General features: G+C 54.2%; 2 long non-coding RNA genes across 2 annotated transcripts; both read left to right on the forward strand.

Annotated features, from left to right (window-relative positions):
* The first annotated feature begins 5,625 nt into the window (after positions 1-5,625).
* Positions 5,626-7,452, forward strand: LOC128336731 (uncharacterized). Its single transcript, XR_008312053.1, has 2 exons — positions 5,626-5,959; positions 6,928-7,452. It is a non-coding gene; the product is annotated as an uncharacterized LOC128336731 (long non-coding RNA).
* Positions 7,453-7,921: 469 nt separating this feature from the next.
* Positions 7,922-20,743, forward strand: LOC128336727 (uncharacterized). Its single transcript, XR_008312049.1, has 5 exons — positions 7,922-10,583; positions 10,759-13,420; positions 13,596-16,103; positions 16,278-19,206; positions 19,499-20,743. It is a non-coding gene; the product is annotated as an uncharacterized LOC128336727 (long non-coding RNA).
* The last annotated feature ends 3,513 nt before the right edge of the window (positions 20,744-24,256 follow it).

Consider the following 24,256-nt stretch of genomic DNA (forward strand, 5'->3'; position numbering starts at 1 on the left):
AGGAAAGACCTATATCTACATAATGGATAGGTAAGGAGAGAGAGATGTTTCCATCTCATTTCTAGGAGGAAAGGAAGGATTGTGACTCAGCACAGGAAGTGCTGCAGAGTCCGTTCAGGGGTCATAGAGTAGGGACAGATAGGGAGACCCTGACTCACTGTCTCTACTCCCAATGCCCCTAGTGGTCATTCGGACAGTTGGTGCAAAAGGTCGATGCACTGGAAGTTCATCTCCAAGTCCAGTGTGGCCAGGACCTAATGGGTACTTATGAGTCAAATGGGCCGTAACCCAAAATCTGGCTTTAAAAAAGCCAAATCTGGCAACAGAGTCTCCAACATGAAAGTGGGGCTGCCTGTCCCACGCAAAGGGGGGGGAGGTGGCGTCCCTTCCAGGCGAGACAGTCGCTCTTCTGTGCCAGTGCAGCCAGGTAGGGAAGAGACTCCTGCAGCCTCCCAGGAGCTGGGCCAACCCCTTGGCTTCCGTCCTGGCCAGGAAGTGGGCTGAGCAAGACCATGTCTACAGGGGGTTATAGAGACCTCTGCCTTCAGATTTCAGCTGGCCTGGCACTGGCCTCCCTCCCCACCCCAGACCTTCCTGCCACATGTTCTCCAGCATGTTATATTTGGAAGATGAGGAGGAGGCGGCAGGAAGAGAAAACTAGCCTGGAAAATGGACTGGATGGTAGGGATGTGCAAAATCAATTTGTACAAAATAATTGATGTACAAAATCAATTTGTACCTGAATCTAGCTGATTCAGGTGATCTAGAGACAAAGCAAATCACCTCTGTGGTCCATTGGCTAGATTTGGGTACAAATCAAATCATGCCTGATTAGATTTGAATCGATTCGAGATTTGCATCTGTCCTATTAATTCCCCCAGATTCCCAGCTTTCATTTAATTTCCCCCCAGATTCCCAGCTTTCATAATGCTGAACAACTGTGCCCTAGAACAGTTGGTCATGGAACCAAGTGAGGGAAGGTGGTCTTGAACAGAATCCTTCGGCCCCTCTTCTCTCTTTCCTTGCAGCCGCTGCTGGGGGAGGCGGCGGCATGTTGGTGGAGCTGGCACCTACCTCCAAGCCGAACCACTGAGCTTCCTCGCCTGGGACAGGTTTATGGAGGACATCGGGGAGGTGCTCTCCGAGAAATACAGATGAGCCCCCCCGCACCCGCCCACCGCCCGCCGGGCTGCTGGCTCCCCGCCGCTCCCGGGAGTCGCCGCTGCCGTCGGGGTGCCGCCGCGCGCTTTGCGCTCTTGTGCTGTGAAACTGACAGCGAGCAGCAATAAAGAGCCTGAACCGCTCTCCGAGCCTTCCTTCTTCCGTTCCTTGGTCCCGTGATCAGCGCACTAGTCTCCGAGTCCGCGGAGCCCCTCTGTGGGGCTGGGGGGCTGGGGGGTGGGGGTGGGACAGGCCCTACAGGTGCTGCACGCTGTCGAGGAAGGGCGGGGCGGGGGGCTCTCCCAAGGGAGTTTTGCGAGGGAGGGCCCCCTCGCAAAAGAGTGGCAGGACCCGTCCCGCCTCGACCCTCTTCAGAGCAGCAGCCTAGCGTGCCCCGCAAGCCTCCTTCCCAGGGCCCCGTCCCAAAAGGAAGAGGAGGGGGGTGGCTAGCTACCTTTGAGCCCCTTTCAAGGGCAGGCAGTGCTGCTGCTAGTTGGAGCAAGTGCAGGTGGGGGAGAAGGCGGAGCATGGACTGGGAGGAGGCTTAAAGAGGAGCCTGGGGAGGGGGCCGCCAGCCTCCATAGGAACATAAGCAGCTGCTATATACCGAGTCAGACTCTGAAGTAACTGCCATGTACTCGGTGGAATTGCTTCTGAATAAAGATGTGGAGGATCAGGCTGTTCTGGTTGTGTTTCTCGCTGGACCCCCAGTTGGACTCCCTCATCTTAGGGGAATGTTGTGTCATGTTGTAGACACCAAGGATCATCAGGAGGACCCTAGTTCTGGCTTCTTGTGGCATGGGGACACGCCTTCCCCTGTGGCTGCCGAGTTGAGCTACAGCCAGGCCTCTTGGGGGGACGTGACTGAGGTGGCAGCAGCAGCAGCAGCAGCCACAGTGCAAATCAAATCTTTATTGTTACTGTCATTCGACCAGCAATACACAAACTACAAAAGCTTTACATAAAGCGAACTTGGTCAAATAAAGTAAGAAACTGTTGAAACATACAACAGAAACTGTTGAAACATACAACAGAGCCATAACACCTGAGTCCATCCATTACATAAAACAGAGGGCTCCATGCATTAGAATCATCTAAAATTTAACCCTATATCTTGCTTCTCCACATTTCTTATCCTAGTCTTACTAGCCAGAAAACAATACTTCGCCATGTTGTAAGATACTACATCCCAATGGTCTGTCAAAAGTAATTCCAGATAGAACTGCTCAGAACAACTGGGCTATGCTGTTAAAAAAGGACTTAGATCTCTCTCCCACAAAGTTCGATAAAACTGACAACTCAAGATAACCTGGGCTGTTGACACCAATTCCGCAGAACCACAAGGGCAGACACGCTCCTTGCAGGGGATCTTACCGTATCTCCCCTCCTGGACAGCCGCTCCTAAGGCATTACGCCGGGCCAGCATCAGAGCCCTCCAGAAACTAGGTACTAATATTTTATGAAGGTCTCTTGCTGGGCCAAAGGGTTCTGGAGGAACTGAAACCCACATGAATGTATTGGGACAGGTTCTGAGAAGAAATTCAAATATGAAGATTGCTCTACAGCTTAAAGTAAAGTGTGCCGTCAAGTTGATTTCGACTCCTGGCACCCACAGAGCCCTCTGGTTGTCTTTGGTAGAATACAGGAAGGGTTGACCATGGCCTCCTCTCACACAGTGTGAGATGATGCCTTCAAGCATCTTCCTAAATCGCTGCTGCCTGATATAGGTGTTTCCCATCGTCTGGGAAACATAGTCTGGGAAACATCCCAGTGGGGATTCGAAGCGGCAACCTTCTGCTTGTTAGTCGAGTGTTTCCCTGCTGTGCCACAGCGTTAGTCAAGTATTCTTGTTGGCCACTGGACTGTATAGAAGGAAGGGTGTCCACTGCAGACCAGAGAATAATGCGAGGAGGGGGGGCAGTTTCCTGAGGATGAAACACTATTTATTGCCTAGAAATATGTCTGCAGTAATAGAGAGGAAACTGGGCCAGAAGCCATGTACCTGTCTGTGGCAGCAGCCTCAACCTGGCAAGAGCCCTGGAAGGGGTGAGCAGAGCCTGCCTGGTTTAGCAGAGAAGGGCAGAAAAGCAGGCGGCTGCTCAGACTCTTGAAGGGGTAGGTGGGTTACAGGATAGGTGGAAACCCCAACACGACTGGATTGCTAGCAAAAATACAGAATTGTGAAGGATAAAAGTAACTGGGAAGAATAAAACACATGAGCTTGAGATGGGTAGTTTAAAGCACTGCAACCTTCGATTCCCTGTTGGTGCTGGAATGACAACTCACAGCATCATCAGACTCACAGTTGTGGTTCAGTGGATGGAGAGTCAAGGTTACCTGCCCCTGGTCCAAGGGTGATAGGAGTCAAGGAGGTGGGGTTTCTGTGGGAAAGAATACTCTGCACTCTTTGGAATAGGAGAGAATATTTTGGCGGATTATTCTAGGGAGGGGACCTGGAACCTAGATGCTCTTCCCAGAGTGGCTCCATCTCCTAAGGGGAATATTTTACAGTGCTAACTCACTGAGTCTCCCATTCATATGCAACCAGGGTAGACCCTACTTAGCTAAGGGGACAAGTCATGCTAGCTACCACAAGACCAGCTCTCTTTCAATTGATCAATTTACTTGAAAATTGGAATTTAGTTGGATTTTCTTTGTGGTTTTTTTTAGAAAATATTTTAAAGGATTTCACACACACACACACACACACACACACACACACACACACACACACACACACCAGGACAGTCAGAATTCTGAAATTATCCGGGAGAGAGGCAGAAGCGTGGGTTGTGTCGTCCTCCAGGCCCTTTCCGCGCCGAGGGGACCAGTTCGAAGGGGCCAAGGGCTCCGAGGCTGGCCAGGCTTGTAGGCCGACTCCCCTCCCCGCCTGACCCCAGCGGCAGCAGTTTGGGACAAAGCAATTGCTCTGCAAGGGAAAGGGGGCGTGATGTGGCCCTATGCCTTTTCCTTCTCTGTACACACAGGCTGTGTAGCCTATTGCACGACATTTAGAAGCCTACACAGACTGGGGGGGAGATCCCCTCAGAACTGAACTCCTGATACACTCTTGCAAAACAATGTTTAGTCTTTGGTGAAGACTCTGTGGAGAGTAACAGTGGGGTTTGCGGGAAGCATCTCTGGTGGAAATGGGGTTCTGGGCTTGAGAGGTGCCTGGCAAAAACCTGACTTTTCTCGTTCTTACCAGCCACTTCTTTACGCCATCTAACATAATATAATTTGTGCATGGCTTCAGTTTTTGAAATACACAAATGTTCTTTTAGAACTACTCCATTTGCTTGTTTGAAACTGAATGTTTTGTGTCTGGTTACATCTTTTGAAAAGCCCAGAGAGCAAAAGGGGAACTGTTCTGCCTACAACTCAGGCAAAGGGGCATGTTTTTAAAGTTGTGGTGCTCTAGTCTGATATTAAGCAGGGGGAAGTGTTTGTCCCTTTTCAGCCCAGTATAGCATGTCTTCAGTGGCTATTGCTGCTGTCTCCATCTTCCCCCCTGCCACCCCAAGCCCCACTGTAAGCTCTTTGGGGCAAGGAACAATTTTCTCATACTTTGTGAACATTGCTTTCAGAGCATTCTTGTGTGTAGAAAACCGGGATATAAACACATTTTTATTATAAACCGATAACTTCCAGAAGTTCTTAGCAGTGGAAACGGCAGCTCAAGCATCTCTTCATGACAGATATGCGGGGGGTTAAAATGGAGGATCAATATCAGCTGAGATGGCCTCAAAAACAGTACAAGAGCTGTTGCTGAAGCAATATTTATTCCAATTTAGAGGACACATCTTTTACAAGGAATCTCTTCACTTGACTGCCTGAGAGAAATGTGTCAAGAACACATCTCTCTCAGGCAGTCGAGTGAAAACAAGCCTTGGAAAATATATACTATCGAAACACATCAAAATAAATGTCTTCAGATGCAGGGGTCCCCCTGTTCCCTTGTGGAGTGGGTAGATTGGGCAAAAGAGCCTGCCAGTATCTGTGGGAGCTCTTTTTCTCCTCAGCTGCCCCCAAGTCCTTCCAGTCAGGCTGCTGTAGGGTTGCCCACTCCAAACTGGGGTCTCTAGGAATGGGTACTGTGGAGAAATATTGGAGAAAATAATATCTCCAGGAACGATTTCTTGTCAGAAAGAGTTGCTAACTCTGGTGTGTGCCTTGTAGGTAGGGGAGCTTGGAGAGAAATGAATGGACACTGGAGAAATATTGAAGGGAATAGGCACCCTGAGCAGTATTGAACTGTGGGCGTGGGGTATAAATATTTCAAATAATAAGAATAAAATAATAACAACATCTCCAGGAACGATTCCTGTCAGAAAGAGTTGCTAACTCGGGCCAGTCATGGCCTGAGAATTGCAGATTGAAAGAGGTGAAACTTGGTTCAGTTTGGGGGGGGGGGCGGTAAAAGCGGGAAAGGCCATTAGAGTTGGGCATTCCCCCTCCCCCCACCCATTTCCCCTCAGCAGCCCTCTTTTTTCTTTAACGGCTCTGTCAAGTCTCCGCGCGCAAACTTTGGTCGGTCGTTGATTGGCTGGCTGCTGGTTATGCCACTCCAGGACTAGACAGCACGAGCCTGCTTGCTCGCCGTTGATTGGCCAGCTTCTGGCTCCGCCCAGGCAACTGGACAATTTCTGCTTGTCTCCTCGCATTTTGAATTTAGGCGCCTGACGTGGAGGGAGGCTCGAGGGAGAGGGCCTCAGTGTCGCCTCAAGGCGCGAGCAGGGACGCCGGCAGGGGTGGAAAGCCAAGGCGGGCCGCTAGCCCAAGGCCCCTCCGTTGCAATGTATTGCGCCCCCCCCCACACACACACACTCAGTGGCATGCCTTCTTTTTCTCACTCTCGTTTCAGCCTCGCGAAGCAGCACTGAGAGAACGAGCAAGGAGCCCCACGAGAGTCGCGCATGCTGGAAGGGGGATTGTTGAGAGGATTTCTAGAGCTCCCCACACAGCTCTGAGAGGCAGCTTCCCCTGGGAGATAGGGGCTGCCTCAAAAGAGCACCTTGGTGCTTCAGTGGCAACGTGGTAGCCTGTAAATGTACCCCCAACCCTGTGAGGAGGCTCCTTTGTCTGGACGGTGGTGGCTCCTTAAAAGAGCCTTTAAATTGTTAATAGCAATTCTGTGGCTGGCCTTGGGTGTTTCCAGGGTTTTATTATGGATAGCTTCCCACTCCCATTATCTCTGTATGCTGCTTGGAATATTGTTTAAATACAAACTTATAATATTTGTAAAAAGTAAAACTAAAATAGGCTTTAAATAGGATAAAATCAAATAAGAAGAGAATAAAATCCTGAATAGGATAAAATATAAAAAATAGTGAGCTTGTGCAGTATAATAAAGGAAATATAGGTTATTAATATAACAGGGAAAGTTAACAGAAAAGTGAAGCATTCTAAAAGCAGGTTAGGTATTTTAGAACAATTAGTGTATTAAAATAATATTCAAAGTAGCATATAGAAATAATGAAAAAAGTATATCCATAATAAAAGCCTGAAACCCCAGAAAGCACAGAATTTATTCCTCAAAGCAGTCCCTAAGATGGCTTGGCTGTAGCCCCTCACAGCCAGATTGGATGCCCTGACACACATTGCTCAGAGCAGCCCACAAAGGAGCTAGAACATGACTTGCTTATATGGACTCCATGTTTTTGCTTTGAATAACCCTTAATTTAGCTAGAGAATAGCTTTCTCATTCTAGACTGTATCGCATTGTTCTACATGGCCTCACTAAGTTGCAGTGTGCCTTTCTCCTAGATCTTACACTTTCCCTCTAAGGATCCCCTCATTTAGCTGGTGAGTGTTGATGTACAAACCTTTCTGTGTTTACTTTTCATGCTCTGAATATTGGTGAGATGGCATATCTGACTTGCACAGATGATCAGCTTGGTCTGCCCTGCTGATGGAGGAAGCAAGGATAGTGGAAATGCAGCATCCTTGACCTCTTCAAGCAGTGTGGTGTGCTGACCAGGCTTGGCTGGCTGAAGGGACATGGTGATAAGGCAAGGGAACAAGTCCTGAAGGATTAAGATTTGAGGTTTGGTTCTCCTTCTTTATTTATGACATTTATATGCTGCTCTGTCCAAACAGGTCTCAGTGTCTCAATCGTGGATCGGGCTCCTTGATGAACAAAGATGTTCTTCAATAAACCATTCAAAAGAAAGTAAAGAGTAAAGGTCTTAAAACTTATGAAGCTTTTTTTGTTGTTGTTTAGGAGGAAAAGGGGAGAAAAGACAAAGCAGTACAGAAGGAGGAAGAAAAACAAGCAGAAACGAGAAACAAGAGGAATAAAAAAGGAAGAAATAGGAGGAGGGATTGATTTTAAAGATGCTTGACAGAAGAATCAGGCAGGTTCTGCTTCTACAAACTAGAAGGCTTAATTGGTGACTTCCTCTCTGCCATGCATAACTCCTGAGTTCCTAGAGCCTGGCTTGATTGTGCTGGACTCAAGGTACTTAAGAACCTCTGAAAATGTGGGAACATGTCCTTGGTGGCCATACACGTGGGAGACTCTAACAGGGCTGGTGTGTGGCTATCTACTGCAAGACTTCACGTCTTGGCCCTGGGGAGAGCTACAATTGTGGGAGCGTGGCCTCTTTTTGATTATTACTATTACTACATTTCTAGCCCGCTCTTCTTCCCAGGAGCTCTTCTAGCCTGCTCTTCTTCCCAGGGTCCTCCAGAAGCCCTTCTAAAGATGGGAAAGTGTCAAGCTCTGGAAAGTGACGAGGCTTTTTTCCTTTCTTTAGAAGGCAACGGGGGAGCAAGGACAGAAGAAAGAGGTGCAGAAGGAGGAAGAGGAACAAGCAGGAAGGCGCCAGCGGAGGAGACGTGAAAAGAAGCAGGAGGAGACCGGCTCTCCAGGAGCTTAGCAGAAGAAACGGGCAGGCTGTGCTTCCACCGGGCGGACGGCTTCATTTCGCTCCCTCTCTCGGCCACTGATCACTCTGCGTGGGGCTGCAGCTGGCCCTGCAGCGTGGCATTCCTGGTGCTGGACTTCATGTCTTTGCACTCAGGAGCCCTGACAGGGGTGGGAGTGCGGCCTTCTCAGGCCGCCCTGAATCTCTCTGCACCGAGTCCCTTGCCATTGGGTGGGAGGTGGCTTGCTCCTGCTGGACCTGAAGTATGTGCGCTGAGCCGCCCCTGGATGGGACTGGGGGTATTGCTTTTTCGCGCCACTGCTTTCTGTATGTGCGCTGAGCTGCCCCTGGGTAGGCTGGCCTGGGGGTGTTGCTTCCTCGCGCCGAGCCTTAGAGGTATGTGCGCTGAGCCGCCCCTGGTCGGGGCTGGGGGCGTTAGCTTTCTCACGCCGAGCTTGATGCCATGTGCGCTGAGCCTGCCCCTGGCTGGGCTCAGCTTGGGGGTGTTGCTTCCTCTCGCGCCGAGCCTTCGGGTATGTGCGCTGAGCCGCCCCGGGCTGGGGCTGGGAGCGTTGCTTTGTGCTGCCAGGCCTTATGTCTCTGCACTGAGCCGCCCCAGTGAGGGCTGGGGGCGTTGCTTCCTCTCGCCACGAGCTTCACGTCTTTGCTCTGAGAAGCCCCTCATTTGGCCAGGGGGTGGCTCTCTCCAAGCCTTGCTGCCTGACTTTGCCCTTCATGCTCCCAGTGGTGTTGAGCTGGCCACTCCGGCCTGCCCACGGAGCAAGCTCGGGACGGTAGAAGTGTGGCCTCCCGGACCCCTTCCAGCAGCAGCAGCAGCCGCCTCTGCTGGCTGAAGGCACACGCCTGACGCTTGGTGTGCTCACGCTCCTCCTTGGCTTGGGCTCTTGCGTGAGCAGGGCTGCTCCTCAAGAAGGCCTTCTGAAGAGGGAAAAGAGTCAAGAGCTGCGAGAAGCTGATCTCTTGCCATGGGAGGCAAAGGAGAGAAAGGGCAGAAGAAAGAAGTGCCGCAGGCTGGCGAAAGAGAAGCCGCAAGGAGCAACAGGAGGAGACCTGGACGGGGAAGAAGGAGGCGGAGAAGACTGGCTCTCAAGCAGCTTCACAGAAGGAAGAAGGGGGAGATTCCGCTCCCACCAGCTGGAGGGCCTCATTGCTGCCCTTCTCTCTGCTCTGTCTCCCTGAGTAGCCACTGGTTTGGGAGGGGCGTGGACAGAACAGGATGGACTCGGTGTCCATCCGCTCAGTGGCCCTTTCTGGAACTGGGCTGTGGCTTTCTCGTGCTGGACTTCATGTCTCTGCACTTGGGGAGCCCTACAAATAGTGAGAGGGTGGCCCTCATAGGGGCCATCCAAGGGGCAGCCCCTATTTCAGCTGAGCTGTGGCTTTCTCGGGCTGGACTTTATGTCTTTGCACTGGGGAGCCCTACGACTGTGGGAGCGTGGCCTTCTTGGTGTCTGTATACTGGAGAAGCCCGGATTGGTCTGGGGAGTGGCCTTCTCGTGCTGGACTTTACGTCTTTGCACTGGGGAGCCCTACAAATAGTGAGAGGGTGGCCCTCATAGGGGACATCCAAGGGGCAGCCCCTATTTCAGCTGAGGTGTGGCTTTCTCGGGCTGGACTTTATGTCTTTGCACTGGGGAGCCCTACGACTGTGGGAAGTGTCTGTATACTGGAGAACTCCTGATTTGTCTGGGGGCGTGTTTCTCGTGCTGGACTTCACGTCTCTGCACTGGGGAGCCCTACAAATAGTGAGAGGGTGGCCCTCGTACACGGAGCAGCCCCCATTTCAGCTGAGGTGTGGCTTTCTCGTGCTGGACTTCACGTCTTTGCACTGCGGAGCCCTACAATTGTGGGAGCGTGGCCTCTTTTTGATTATTATTATTTTGACATTTCTAGCCCGCTCTTCTTCCCAGGAGCCCAAAGCGGTGTACTGCATACTTGTTTCCCCCCCGTCCCACAACAACCCTGTGAGTAGGTTAGGCTGAGAGAGAAGCGACTGGCCCAGAGTCACCCAGCTAGTAGCATGGCTGAATGGGGATTTGGACTCGAGTCTCCCCGGTCCTAGTAAACTAGGGAACCCCTGATTTGGCTGTGGTGCCGGTTTCACGTGCTGGACTTCACGTCTTTGCACTGGGGAGCCCTACAATGGTAAGAGTATGGCCATCGTAGTGGCTGTATACTGGGGAACCCCGATTTGGCCGGAGAGCGGCTTTCTCATGCTGGACTTCACGTCCTGGCACTGGGGAGCCCCAAAAGAGGTGGGAGTATGTCCTCCTCAGACGAGCCTGAGTGTCTGTATGCTGCGTGGCTGCTCGTTTATCCGCAGGGTGCCGTTCCTCGCTGCGTGACTTTGCCCTTCATCTTGCAAGTGGTGATGAGTTGGCATCTCCCAACTGCCCCGTCCCTAGTCTTCAGCTTGGCGCGCCCTGCCCACGGAGAAAGCCAGGGACGGTGGAAGTGCGGCATCCATGACCTCTTCAAGCAGCGTGGTGTGCCGAGGAGCGGGCCCTGCTGGCTGGCTGAAGAAGGCACACGGTGAGTGGTCTCCGGTCGGGCCGGGAGACGCGGCCCGAAGCCTTGCGCTTTGAGGTCTCCTTCTCCTTGGCTTGGGCTCTTGGATGGACAGGGCTCCCGGGTCCTCCAGAAGCCCTTCTAAAGAGGGGAAAGTGTCAAGCTCTGGAAAGTGACGAGGCTTTTTCCCTTTCTTTAGAAGGCAACGGGGGAGCAAGGACAGAAGAAAGAGGTGCAGAAGGAGGAAGAGGAACAAGCAGGAAGGCGCCAGCGGAGGAGACGTGAAAAGAAGCAGGAGGAGACCGGCTCTCCAGGAGCTTAGCAGAAGAAACGGGCAGGCTGTGCTTCCACCGGGCGGACGGCTTCATTTCGCTCCCTCTCTCGGCCACTGATCACTCTGCGTGGGGCTGCAGCTGGCCCTGCAGCGTGGCATTCCTGGTGCTGGACTTCATGTCTTTGCACTCAGGAGCCCTGACGGGTGGGAGTGCGGCCTCCTCAGGCCGCCCTGAATCTCTCTGCACCGAGTCCCTTGCCATTGGGTGGGAGGTGGCTTGCTCCTGCTGGACCTGAAGTATGTGTGCTGAGCCGCCCCTGGATGGGACTGGGGGTATTGCTTTTTCGCGCCACTGCTTTCTGTATGTGCGCTGAGCTGCCCCTGGGTAGGCTGGCCTGGGGGTGTTGCTTCCTCGTGCCGAGCCTTAGAGGTATGTGCGCTGAGCCGCCCCTGGTCGGGGCTGGGGGCGTTAGCTTTCTCACGCCGAGCTTGATGCCATGTGCGCTGAGCCTGCCCCTGGCTGGGCTCAGCTTGGGGGTGTTGCTTCCTCTCGCGCCGAGCCTTCGGGTATGTGCGCTGAGCCGCCCCGGGCTGGGGCTGGGAGCGTTGCTTTGTGCTGCCAGGCCTTATGTCTCTGCACTGAGCCGCCCCAGTGAGGGCTGGGGGCGTTGCTTCCTCTCGCCACGAGCTTCACGTCTTTGCTCTGAGAAGCCCCTCATTTGGCCAGGGGGTGGCTCTCTCCAAGCCTTGCTGCCTGACTTTGCCCTTCATGCTCCCAGTGGTGTTGAGCTGGCCACTCCGGCCTGCCCACGGAGCAAGCTCGGGACGGTAGAAGTGTGGCCTCCCGGACCTCTTCCAGCAGCAGCAGCAGCCGCCTCTGCTGGCTGAAGGCACACGCCTGACGCTTGGTGTGCTCACGCTCCTCCTTGGCTTGGGCTCTTGCGTGAGCAGGGCTGCTCCTCAAGAAGGCCTTCTGAAGAGGGAAAAGAGTCAAGAGCTGCGAGAAGCTGATCTCTTGCCTTGGGAGGCAAAGGAGAGAAAGGGCAGAAGAAAGAAGTGCCGCAGGCTGGCGAAAGAGAAGCCGCAAGGAGCAACAGGAGGAGACCTGGACGGGGAAGAAGGAGGCGGAGAAGACTGGCTCTCAAGCAGCTTCACAGAAGGAAGAAGGGGGAGATTCCGCTCCCACCAGCTGGAGGGCCTCATTGCTGCCCTTCTCTCTGCTCTGTCTCCCTGAGTAGCCACTGGTTTGGGAGGGGCGTGGACAGAACAGGATGGACTCGGTGTCCATCCGCTCAGTGGCCCTTTCTGGAACTGGGCTGCGGCTTTCTCGTGCTGGACTTCATGTCTCTGCACTGGGGAGCCCTACAAATAGTGAGAGGGTGGCCCTCATAGGGGCCATCCAAGGGGCAGCCCCTATTTCAGCTGAGCTGTGGCTTTCTCGGGCTGGACTTTATGTCTTTGCACTGGGGAGCCCTACGACTGTGGGAGCGTGGCCTTCTTGGTGTCTGTATACTGGAGAAGCCCGGATTGGTCTGGGGAGTGGCCTTCTCGTGCTGGACTTTACGTCTTTGCACTGGGGAGCCCTACAAATAGTGAGAGGGTGGCCCTCATAGGGGGCAGCCCCTATTTCAGCTGAGGTGTGGCTTTCTAGGGCTGGACTTTATGTCTTTGCACTGGGGAGCCCTACGACTGTGGGAAGTGTCTGTATACTGGAGAACTCCTGATTTGTCTGGGGGCGTGTTTCTCGTGCTGGACTTCACGTCTCTGCACTGGGGAGCCCTACAAATAGTGAGAGCGTGGCCCTCGTAGGGGCCGTACACGGAGCAGCCCCCATTTCGGCTGAGGTGTGGCTTTCTCGTGCTGGACTTCACGTCTTTGCACTGCGGAGCCCTACAATTGTGGGAGCGTGGCCTCTTTTTGATTATTATTATTTTGACATTTCTAGCCCGCTCTTCTTCCCAGGAGCCCAAAGTGGTGTACTGCATACTTGTTTCCCCCCCGTCCCACAACAACCCTGTGAGTAGGTTAGGCTGAGAGAGAAGCGACTGGCCCAGAGTCACCCAGCTAGTAGCATGGCTGAATGGGGATTTGGACTCGAGTCTCCCCGGTCCTAGTAAACTAGGGAACCCCTGATTTGGCTGTGGTGCCGGTTTCACGTGCTGGACTTCACGTCTTTGCACTGGGGAGCCCTACAATGGTAAGAGTATGGCCATCGTAGTGGCTGTATACTGGGGAACCCCGATTTGGCCGGAGAGCGGCTTTCTCATGCTGGACTTCATGCTGGACTGGCACTGGGGAGCCCCAAAAGAGGTGGGAGTATGTCCTCCTCAGACGAGCCTGAGTGTCTGTATGCTGCGTGGCTGCTCGTTTATCCCCAGGGTGCCGTTCCTCGCTGCGTGACTTCGCCCTTCATCTTGCAAGTGGTGATGAGTTGGCATCTCCCAACTGCCCCGTCCCTAGTCTTCAGCTTGGCGCGCCCTGCCCACGGAGAAAGCCAGGGACGGTGGAAGTGCGGCATCCATGACCCCTTCAAGCAGCGTGGTGTGCCGAGGAGCGGGCCCTGCTGGCTGGCTGAAGAAGGCACACGGTGAGTGGTCTCCGGTCGGGCCGGGAGACGCGGCCCGAAGCCTTGCGCTTTGAGGTCTCCTTCTCCTTGGCTTGGGCTCTTGGATGGACAGGGCTCCCGGGTCCTCCAGAAGCCCTTCTAAAGAGGGGAAAGTGTCAAGCTCTGGAAAGTGACGAGGCTTTTTCCCTTTCTTTAGAAGGCAACGGGGGAGCAAGGACAGAAGAAAGAGGTGCAGAAGGAGGAAGAGGAACAAGCAGGAAGGCGCCAGCGGAGGAGACGTGAAAAGAAGCAGGAGGAGACCGGCTCTCCAGGAGCTTAGCAGAAGAAACGGGCAGGCTGTGCTTCCACCGGGCGGACGGCTTCATTTCGCTCCCTCTCTCGGCCACTGATCACTCTGCGTGGGGCTGCAGCTGGCCCTGCAGCGTGGCATTCCTGGTGCTGGACTTCATGTCTTTGCACTCAGGAGCCCTGACAGGGGTGGGAGTGCGGCCTCCTCAGGCCGCCCTGAATCTCTCTGCACCGAGTCCCTTGCCATTGGGTGGGAGGTGGCTTGCTCCTGCTGGACCTGAAGTATGTGTGCTGAGCCGCCCCTGGATGGGACTGGGGGTATTGCTTTTTCGCGCCACTGCTTTCTGTATGTGCGCTGAGCTGCCCCTGGGTAGGCTGGCCTGGGGGTGTTGCTTCCTCGCGCCGAGCCTTAGAGGTATGTGCGCTGAGCCGCCCCTGGTCGGGGCTGGGGGCGTTAGCTTTCTCACGCCGAGCTTGATGCCATGTGCGCTGAGCCTGCCCCTGGCTGGGCTCAGCTTGGGGGTGTTGCTTCCTCTCGCGCCGAGCCTTCGGGTATGTGCGCTGAGCCGCCCCGGGCTGGGGCTGGGAGCGTTGCTTTGTGCTGCCAGGCCTTATGTCTCTGCACTGAGCCGCCCCAGTGAGGGCTGGGGGCGTTGCTTCCTCTCGCCACGAGCTTCACGTCTTTGCTCTGAGAAGCCCCTCATTTGGCCAGGGGGTGGCTCTCTCCAAGCCTTGCTGCCTGACTTTGCCCTTCATGCTCCCAGTGGTGTTGAGCTGGCCACTCCGGCCTGCCCACGGAGCAAGCTCGGGACGGTAGAAGTGTGGCCTCCCGGACCTTTTCCAGCAGCAGCAGCAGCCTCTGCTGGCTGAAGGCACACGCCTGACGCTTGGTGTGCTCACGCTCCTCCTTGGCTTGGGCTCTTGCGTGAGCAGGGCTGCTCCTCAAGAAGGCCTTCTGAAGAGGGAAAAGAGTCAAGAGCTGCGAGAAGCTGATCTCTTGCCTTGGGAGGCAAAGGAGAGAAAGGGCAGAAGAAAGAAGTGCCGCAGGCTGGCGAAAGAGAAGCCGCAAGGAGCAACAGGAGGAGACCTGGACGGGGAAGAAGGAGGCGGAGAAGACTGGCTCTCAAGCAGCTTCACAGAAGGAAGAAGGGGGAGATTCCGCTCCCACCAGCTGGAGGGCCTCATTGCTGCCCTTCTCTCTGCTCTCTCTCCCTGAGTGGAGGATGATTTACCTGGAGCCTGGCTGCTTCGGGAGGCTTAGGATGTCCCTGCCCTGAGTAGCCACTGGTTTGGGAGGGGCGTGGACAGAACAGGATGGACTCGGTGTCCATCCGCTCAGTGGCCCTTTCTTGAACTGGGCTGCGGCTTTCTCGTGCTGGACTTCATGTCTCTGCACTTGGGGAGCCCTACAAATAGTGAGAGGGTGGCCCTCATAGGGGCCATCCAAGGGGCAGCCCCTATTTCAGCTGAGGTGTGGCTTTCTTGGGCTGGACTTTATGTCTTTGCACTGGGGAGCCCTACGACTGTGGGAAGTGTCTGTATACTGGAGAACTGATTTGTCTGGGGGCGTGTTTCTCGTGCTGGACTTCACGTCTCTGCACTGGGGAGCCCTACAAATAGTGAGAGGGTGGCCCTTGTAGGGGCCGTACACGGAGCAGCCCCCATTTCGGCTGAGGTGTGGCTTTCTCGTGCTGGACTTCACGTCTTTGCACTGTGGAGCCCTACAATTGTGGGAGCGTGGCCTCTTTTTGATTATTATTATTTTGACATTTCTAGCCCGCTCTTCTTCCCAGGAGCCCAAAGCGGTGTACTGCATACTTGTTTCCCCCCCCGTCCCACAACAACCCTGTGAGTAGGTTAGGCTGAGAGAGAAGCGACTGGCCCAGAGTCACCCAGCTAGTAGCATGGCTGAATGGGGATTTGGACTCGAGTCTCCCCGGTCCTAGTAAACTAGGGAACCCCTGATTTGGCTGTGGTGCCGGTTTCACGTGCTGGACTTCACGTCTTTGCACTGGGGAGCCCTACAATGGTAAGAGTATGGCCATCGTAGTGGCTGTATACTGGGGACCCCCGATTTGGCTGGGGAGCGGCTTTCTCATGCTGGACTTCACGTCCTGGCCCTGGGGAGCCCCGAAAGCGGTGGGAGTATGTCCTCCCCAGACGAGCCTGAGTGTCTGTATGCTGCGTGGCTGCTCATTTATCCGCAGGGTGCCGTTCCTCGCTGCGTGACTTTGCCCTTCATCTTGCGAGTGGTGATGAGTTGGCATCTCCCAACTGCCCCGTCCCTAGTCTTCAGCTTGGCGCGCCCTGCCCACGGAGAAAGCCAGGGATGGTGGAAGTGCGGCATCCATGACCCCTTCAAGCAGCGTGGTGTGCCGAGGAGCGGGCCCTGCTGGCTGGCTGAAGAAGGCACACGGTGAGTGGTCTCCGGTCGGGCCGGAGACGCGGCCCGAAGCCTTGCGCTTTGAGGTCTCCTTCTCCTTGGCTTGGGCTCTTGGATGGACAGGGCTCCCGGGTCCTCCAGAAGCCCTTCTAAAGAGGGGAAAGTGTCAAGCTCTGGAAAGTGACGAGGCTTTTTCCCTTTCTTTAGAAGGCAACGGGGGAGCAAGGACAGAAGAAAGAGGTGCAGGAGGAGGAAGAGGAACAAGCAGGAAGGCGCCAGCGGAGGAGACGTGAAAAGAAGCAGGAGGAGACCGGCTCTCCAGGAGCTTAGCAGAAGAAACGGGCAGGCTGTGCTTCCACCGGGCGGACGGCTTCATTTCGCTCCCTCTCTCGGCCACTGATCACTCTGCGTGGGGCTGCAGCTGGCCCTGCAGCGTGGCATTCCTGGTGCTGGACTTCATGTCTTTGCACTCAGGAGCCCTGACGGGGTGGGAGTGCGGCCTTCTCAGGCCGCCCTGAATCTCTCTGCACCGAGTCCCTTGCCATTGGGTGGGAGGTGGCTTGCTCCTGCTGGACCTGAAGTATGTGTGCTGAGCCGCCCCTGGATGGGACTGGGGGTATTGCTTTTTCGCGCCACTGCTTTCTGTATGTGCGCTGAGCTGCCCCTGGGTAGGCTGGCCTGGGGGTGTTGCTTCCTCGCGCCGAGCCTTAGAGGTATGTGCGCTGAGCCGCCCCTGGTCGGGGCTGGGGGCGTTAGCTTTCTCACGCCGAGCTTGATGCCATGTGCGCTGAGCCTGCCCCTGGCTGGGCTCAGCTTGGGGGTGTTGCTTCCTCTCGCGCCGAGCCTTCGGGTATGTGCGCTGAGCCGCCCCGGGCTGGGGCTGGGAGCGTTGCTTTGTGCTGCCAGGCCTTATGTCTCTGCACTGAGCCGCCCCAGTGAGGGCTGGGGGCGTTGCTTCCTCTCGCCACGAGCTTCACGTCTTTGCTCTGAGAAGCCCCTCATTTGGCCAGGGGGTGGCTCTCTCCAAGCCTTGCTGCCTGACTTTGCCCTTCATGCTCCCAGTGGTGTTGAGCTGGCCACTCCGGCCTGCCCACGGAGCAAGCTCGGGACGGTAGAAGTGTGGCCTCCCGGACCTCTTCCAGCAGCAGCAGCAGCCTCTGCTGGCTGAAGGCACACGCCTGACGCTTGGTGTGCTCACGCTCCTCCTTGGCTTGGGCTCTTGCGTGAGCAGGGCTGCTCCTCAAGAAGGCCTTCTGAAGAGGGAAAAGAGTCAAGAGCTGCGAGAAGCTGATCTCTTGCCTTGGGAGGCAAAGGAGAGAAAGGGCAGAAGAAAGAAGTGCCGCAGGCTGGCGAAAGAGAAGCCGCAAGGAGCAACAGGAGGAGACCTGGACGGGGAAGAAGGAGGCGGAGAAGACTGGCTCTCAAGCAGCTTCACAGAAGGAAGAAGGGGGAGATTCCGCTCCCACCAGCTGGAGGGCCTCATTGCTGCCCTTCTCTCTGCTCTGTCCCCCTGAGTAGCCACTGGTTTGGGAGGGGCGTGGACAGAACAGGATGGACTCGGTGTCCATCCGCTCAGTGGCCCTTTCTTGAACTGGGCTGCGGCTTTCTCGTGCTGGACTTCATGTCTCTGCACTTGGGGAGCCCCACAAATAGTGAGAGGGTGGCCCTCATAGGGGCCATCCAAGGGGCAGCCCCTATTTCAGCTGAGCTGTGGCTTTCTCGGGCTGGACTTTATGTCTTTGCACTGGGGAGCCCTACGACTGTGGGAAGTGTCTGTATACTGGAGAACTCCTGATTTGTCTGGGGGCGTGTTTCTCGTGCTGGACTTCACGTCTTTGCACTGGGGAGCCCTACAAATAGTGAGAGGGTGGCCCTCATAGGGGGCAGCCCCTATTTCAGCTGAGGTGTGGCTTTCTCGGGCTGGACTTTATGTCTTTGCACTGGGGAGCCCTACGACTGTGGGAAGTGTCTGTATACTGGAGAACTCCTGATTTGTCTGGGGGCGTGTTTCTCGTGCTGGACTTCACGTCTCTGCACTGGGGAGCCCTACAAATAGTGAGAGGGTGGCCCTCGTAGGGGCCGTACACGGAGCAGCCCCCATTTCGGCTGAGGTGTGGCTTTCTCGTGCTGGACTTCACGTCTTTGCACTGCGGAGCCCTACAATTGTGGGAGCGTGGCCTCTTTTTGATTATTATTATTTTGACATTTCTAGCCCGCTCTTCTTCCCAGGAGCCCAAAGCGGTGTACTGCATACTTGTTTCCCCCCCTCCCACAACAACCCTGTGAGTAGGTTAGGCTGAGAGAGAAGCGACTGGCCCAGAGTCACCCAGCTAGTAGCATGGCTGAATGGGGATTTGGACTCGAGTCTCCCCGGTCCTAGTAAACTAGGGAACCCCTGATTTGGCTGTGGTGCCGGTTTCACGTGCTGGACTTCACGTCTTTGCACTGGGGAGCCCTACAATGGTAAGAGTATGGCCATCGTAGTGGCTGTATACTGGGGACCCCCGATTTGGCCGGGGAGCGGCTTTCTCATGCTGGACTTCACGTCCTGGCCCTGGGGAGCCCCGAAAGCGGTGGGAGTATGTCCTCCCCAGACGAGCCTGAGTGTCTGTATGCTGCGTGGGGGCGTGTTTCTCGTGCTGGACTTCACGTCTCTGCACTGGGGAGCCCTACAAATAGTGAGAGGGTGGCCCTTGTAGGTGCCGTACATGGAGCAGCCCCCATTTCGCCTGAGGTGTGGCTTTCTCGTGCTGGACTTTATGTCTTTGCACTGGGGAGCCCTACAACTGTGGGAGCGTGGCCTTCTTGGTGTCTGTATACTGGAGAAGCCCTGATTTGTCTGGGGGGCGTGTTTCTCATGTTGGACTTCACGTCTTTGCACTGTCTGTCTTAGTGGCCATACAGTGGGTTTCGGGTATCACTTTTTCCAATTGGATTTTACATTTTTTTCTTTGTATTTTACATTTCAATGTCTGGGGGAGCTTCAATCCTGGTTATATGACTTTGCTCTTCTTTTTCTGAATGGTGATGAAGTGGTACCTCCGGCCTTGCGTGGTACGACAGTAGGGGTGCGACATTTCTGACCTCTTCAAGCCGCGTGGTATGCTGAGCACGCTCTGCTGGCTGAAAGCACACGGTGAGTGGACTGATCAGACAAGGAGATGTGTCGTGAAACCTCAAGCTTTGTGGTCTCATTCCCTTTGGCTTGGGCTCTTGCATGAACATAGATTGTCCTCAACATGCCCTTCTTAAGAGAGAAAAGAGTAAAGAACAAGCTTTTGTCTTTGTTTAGAAGACAAAGGGGAGGGGGACAATAAAGTGTGGAAATCTGGGCTTAGGCACATCGGGTAGGCAGAAAAGAACACAAGTGGGTAAGGATAAGGAGGATAAAGATTCTGAATCTTTTTGGTTCTCCGTGTTTTTAAAAGAGAATAAGAGAAAAATTGAAGGAACAACTGCAGAACAAGGAGAAAGAACATCAGAAAGTCCCAACAGGAGCCCTGAAGACTAACTGGAGAAGTGGGAGGAGAAGACCGGATAACAAGAAGCAGGAGAGAAGAAACAGGCAGGCTCCCTCCTCGGAGCTGACTGCCTCCTTCACGACTGAGTAGCAATTCTGTCACATAGAAATATCCCCACATTGCTGTGAGCCTGTTTCAACCCAAGATGGCGACCATCTCCAAAGGACTTCACTTTTTGGTGGCGTCTAAATATTGGCACAGCCCTGTGAATCTGCTTGGCCTGTCAGCTGGTGGGGGTCTCAAAAGAGCGGCATGCTTGAGGGGCAGTTTTCTGGCAGTTCAGTCTTCATGCCTGACCCTGTGTCTCGGCTGCTTCCTGCTCTGAGAAATCCCCAAGGTACTTGGAGTGTGGTTTTCTTCATTCCTGGCTTGATATCTCTGCTTCAGATTGCTCAGAGCCTCCACTGAGATGTCTGGAGAGCCACTGGCCTTGGGTGTGTCCAGGGTTTTATCCTAGATGGCTTCTCTGCCCCCCATTATTTCTGTGTGCTGCTTGCAATATTGTTTAAATACAAACTTAAAATATGTTAGAAACTAAAACAAAAATAGCTGTTGCATAGGATAACATCTAAAAGGATAGGATCAAACCTAAAAAGAATAAACAAGTGTAGTATAATATAAGTAGGATAACATCTAAAAGATTAGGATAAAATCTAAAAAGGTTCAACAAGTGTAGTATAATATAAGACATACAGATCTATTAACTTAATTAGGAAGGCTAATAGGAACTAAAATGAAGCATTTTCAACGTAGATTAGATATTCTAGACCAACTAGTGTATTAAAATAATATTCAAAGCAGCATATGGGAATGGTGAGAAAAAGCACTTTGCTACTGAAAGTCTGAAAGGCCAGAACCCATCCACCACTCGCTCATGTAGCTCTTCCGTGGCTCCGAGTCTCTTCCTGCTAGCATCTTACAGACTATTCCCCCTTTGATGCAAAGATGGGTGCTTGGGCAATTTGATGTAGAAATGAAGATCAATATTGTCTTTGTGTAGCTTTGCTTACTGACAGGCTTATAGGATGCTGAAGAGGGTATTTCTGTCAAGCACCCAGAACTGATTCTTATTTCAAGTTGTTTTAACCTGTGTTTTTTTGTAAATGGCCCAGAGCCATGAGGTTTGCTAAATAAAAAACTCTCCGTATTGTCTGCTAGAATCAAAGATTGCCATAGTTTGTTGAAAGAGTTGTGGCATTCAAGAAGTACTGTTGTCCTGGGCTAGAGTTGGTGCAGCTCTTGCTGGAGAAACTGAGGCTGAGATCCTGCTTGATGAAGAACAGATGCTCATGAAATAAAGGCGAGGAGGATCTGGAGTGAGATACACTTTCTTGGAAACAAAGGACATTTTGAAAAATGGCACTGCTGGGATCAAATGCAGACTGTTAGGAAAGAGACCTCTCCCCCGCCTAATGGTTAAATTGGGTTAAATGAATGATTTTGGTCAAAACAAGTTCAGTCCCAGTTTGCCCAGAGCACAAGAGGAATAGACTGGACCATATAATTACATCTCTTCCTCCATTTTTTGCTCTCTCTGCAGCCTGGACCTAAAGGCCTTTGTCTCTCTTCCACTCCTGCCCGTTAAGCGTCACTCACCCCACACACGCTATTTTTAACATGTGGGTTGAGGGTACAAACAGCAACTGGACCAACAAGAATATAGAACAGGTATATTTATGCATGAGCAGAAACAGTTGAAACACTCAAGGTATTCCCATCCCACATCATGCTTTCCCCACTCTTCTGTCTCTGAAGCATCTGGCACTGGCCACAATCACATTCGTAGTAGGGGCCAGTGGCAACCACTCCACCCAGGACAGACGAGAGGATTTGGGGGGCCCCGGGGTGGGTGGAGGCCCTGGTGTCTGGCCTCAGAGTCCAGGGTCAGAGTGCCCCTGGGTGCAATTTTGAAAGAGTAACAGGCCAAGCAGGAGGACAGGCCCTTCTCTCCAGTCATCTTTGTGGGGAATGTCTCCAGTGCTCTCTTTCCAAAGGCAATTGACCTCCCAACCACACAAGGTGCTTCTCGTAGATGCAGTAACTGTGGTCCTTCTTCAAGGCACACTCTGCCATGCTTTGAGGGTCGAGTTACACCTGCCTCGTATCACTCCATATCCCCACCAGTAAAATCTTTGTCGCTGGGGTTGCCACCTTCCAGACCTGCCCTGGAAGTTCCAGGAACTGACCTCCATCTCCAGGTAACTTGAAGGCAACCCTTGAGATTGAGAAGGAAGGCGAGCAGGGGCCGTCCCACATCGTGACTCGCCACCCCGACCCAGCAACCCCCGGGAGAGGCAGAAGCGTGGGTCGTGTCCTCCTCCAGGCCCTTTCCGCGCCGAGGGGGCCGAGGCTGGCCAGGCTTGTAGGCCGACTCCCCTCCCCTCCCCTGACCCCACCCGCAGCCCAAAGAGACGCCAGAGAGCCGCGCATCAGAGGCCAACAAGTTTATTGCTGCCGACTGGGAGGCGCATTGCTGCGGCTGCCGCTGGTGTGCGGAGAGGGAGGGAAGGGAGGCCTCGGTGTCCGGCGCGGCGCTCTCCTTCCGCTTAGCGGTGCCTAGTGGTCAGCTCTAGGCTCAGACGCCTGAGGAACGCGTCGCAGGAGAGCTGCAGCTCGGGGATGATGGGACCTCCGTTGTCGAGGGCGATGTTCATCCGGAGGACTTGGCGCGGTGACTGCGGAGGGAGGAGGAAGAGCGTCAGAGGCGGGGGATCACCGGGACGCCTCTCCGCCCTACGGGGCCAGCACAGCAGGACGGCCACGAATGCCTCGCCCCGCGCCGTCCAGGCTTGGCCCCAGAGCGACTGCCGGACTGTCTGCTGGGGGGGGGGGGAGGCCAGGCAGGCAGGCAGCGAAGGCGGACAAGGGAGCGTCGTCCGGCCAGACGGAGCCAGCAGCAGCAGGACGGCCAGGAACACCGCCCCCGCCCCGCGCCCTCCGGGGAGCCCAGGAGGAGGGACAGTGCAGAGGGCAGCGCTTGGCCCCGGGAGGGAGAGAGGCGACTCACCCCAAAGTTGGTCGGGTCCACTCGCAGCGGGCTGAGCATGTCGGCAGCGATCAGAGACATCTTGGCAGTTGGTCTCAGACTCCGATGCCGAGCGAGCCCCACCAGCAGCCCTTATATCTGGGATGGGAGGCCGCGCCTCGATCGCCGCTCCTCCTTCGGCCGGAGGCGCCCCGCCCATCCCTGCTGCCTCCGGGCGTCTGCTGCGGGAGGCGGGGAGGGCGAGAGCAGCAGCCCGCTCCCTCCGGCAGGCTGGAAGGCCGGCCCCCGCAGGATCGGCGCAGGAAGGCGTCGAACGATGCTCTCCGCTCCCCTGCTCTGCAGGTTTGCTGCTGGTCCCTCTGCTCTGAAGGGCTCCTCCTGTCCTGCTGCAGGGATGGGCTTTGGCCCCGCAGAGCCATGCGGGGGAGGGGGCTGCGCACGCTACTCTGCAGGTCTCACTTTAGGTTGGAACACTGCAAGCAGTGGCAAGGCGTTCCTCTGGCCATTTGGAAGGGCCACTCTCTGGCTGGCTTTCTGCTGTAGAGTTGGGCAACCTCAGCCTATTGTAAGGTTGTAATACTCAGAGTTGCAATACTCTGCACTCTTTGGAACAGAAGAGAGTATTTTGGAGGATTATTCTACCCATTCTGTTAAATGTATTGGAGAATATTCTTGCCAGGCCTTCCTTCATACTCGAGTAAAAGCTTGCTGACTGACAAGCAGGCCTGTTTATCCCCCACCCACTGCCTTTTTTCTTTCTTTCTTTTGGGGTGTAATCTCTACAACTGCATCACAGGAAAGGGTGGAAATGATTGTTTAGGTTTTGAACTCCTTCAGCCAGAGGAAATGAACTTGAAATGTGATTGAGCTTTCCTAATCTGTCCCTGGTCTCCCTTTTCCCCTTGCCAGAAATCAATGTATTAGGAACAGCGAATGAGAGAGAAAGGGAGCAGGATAGGTTTTCTGGCAGGCCCCATGCAGAAGGCCTCCATGGTCCCTTCCATCTTCAGAACAAAACAAAACTCTAAAGATGAGTAATGGAGAAGACCTTACTTTTTCCTCATCACTGAATTATAGAAGGGCTGAGATCAAACTGAAAAGGCTCTGTCCTTAAAGACAGTCAAGGAGTTTTCATTCCATCACTTGCACCCGTGGAGATCAACAAGGCTTGAAGCAAATTTAAAGACAGGTACTGGGCCCTCTAAGTATTTAGGGCTTTTTTCTCACAGGCAGAAAGTAAGTTAAAATATGACTCCCACAGTATCAGCTGTCCCTACAAGCAGGGGGTGGCTGTGTCCCATTAAGGGGAATGATGCCTTCTCCTGCAATGCAATCAAGCAGACCATACAATTAGTGGCTATTAGGTTGCGTTGTGGATTTATTGAATGATACACTTTATTTGTTGGACATCCCATTACAACTTGTTCTCTGGCTGGCTCAATAAAAATTTATGGGGTTGGAGATGTGCAGACAGTTGGTGCCTCTTAGCAGCACATGGTTAGATTCCTGCAATTCAATGGCAGTGGTTGTGTCCACAGAGCTCTTAGGAAGCGTTCGGCATCCCCTGGCAGTTCCTTGAGCCCTGTGGAGTGGACATCCTTTCCATCCAGAGGGATGGGTGAGGGAGGGTGCAGTGGGGGGGGGGCGGAAGGGCTTTGGCTCCTTTCAGCAGTGTTGCC

Source organism: Hemicordylus capensis, chromosome 13, assembly GCF_027244095.1.
Source record: "Hemicordylus capensis ecotype Gifberg chromosome 13, rHemCap1.1.pri, whole genome shotgun sequence".
NCBI classification, from domain to species: domain Eukaryota; kingdom Metazoa; phylum Chordata; class Lepidosauria; order Squamata; family Cordylidae; genus Hemicordylus; species Hemicordylus capensis.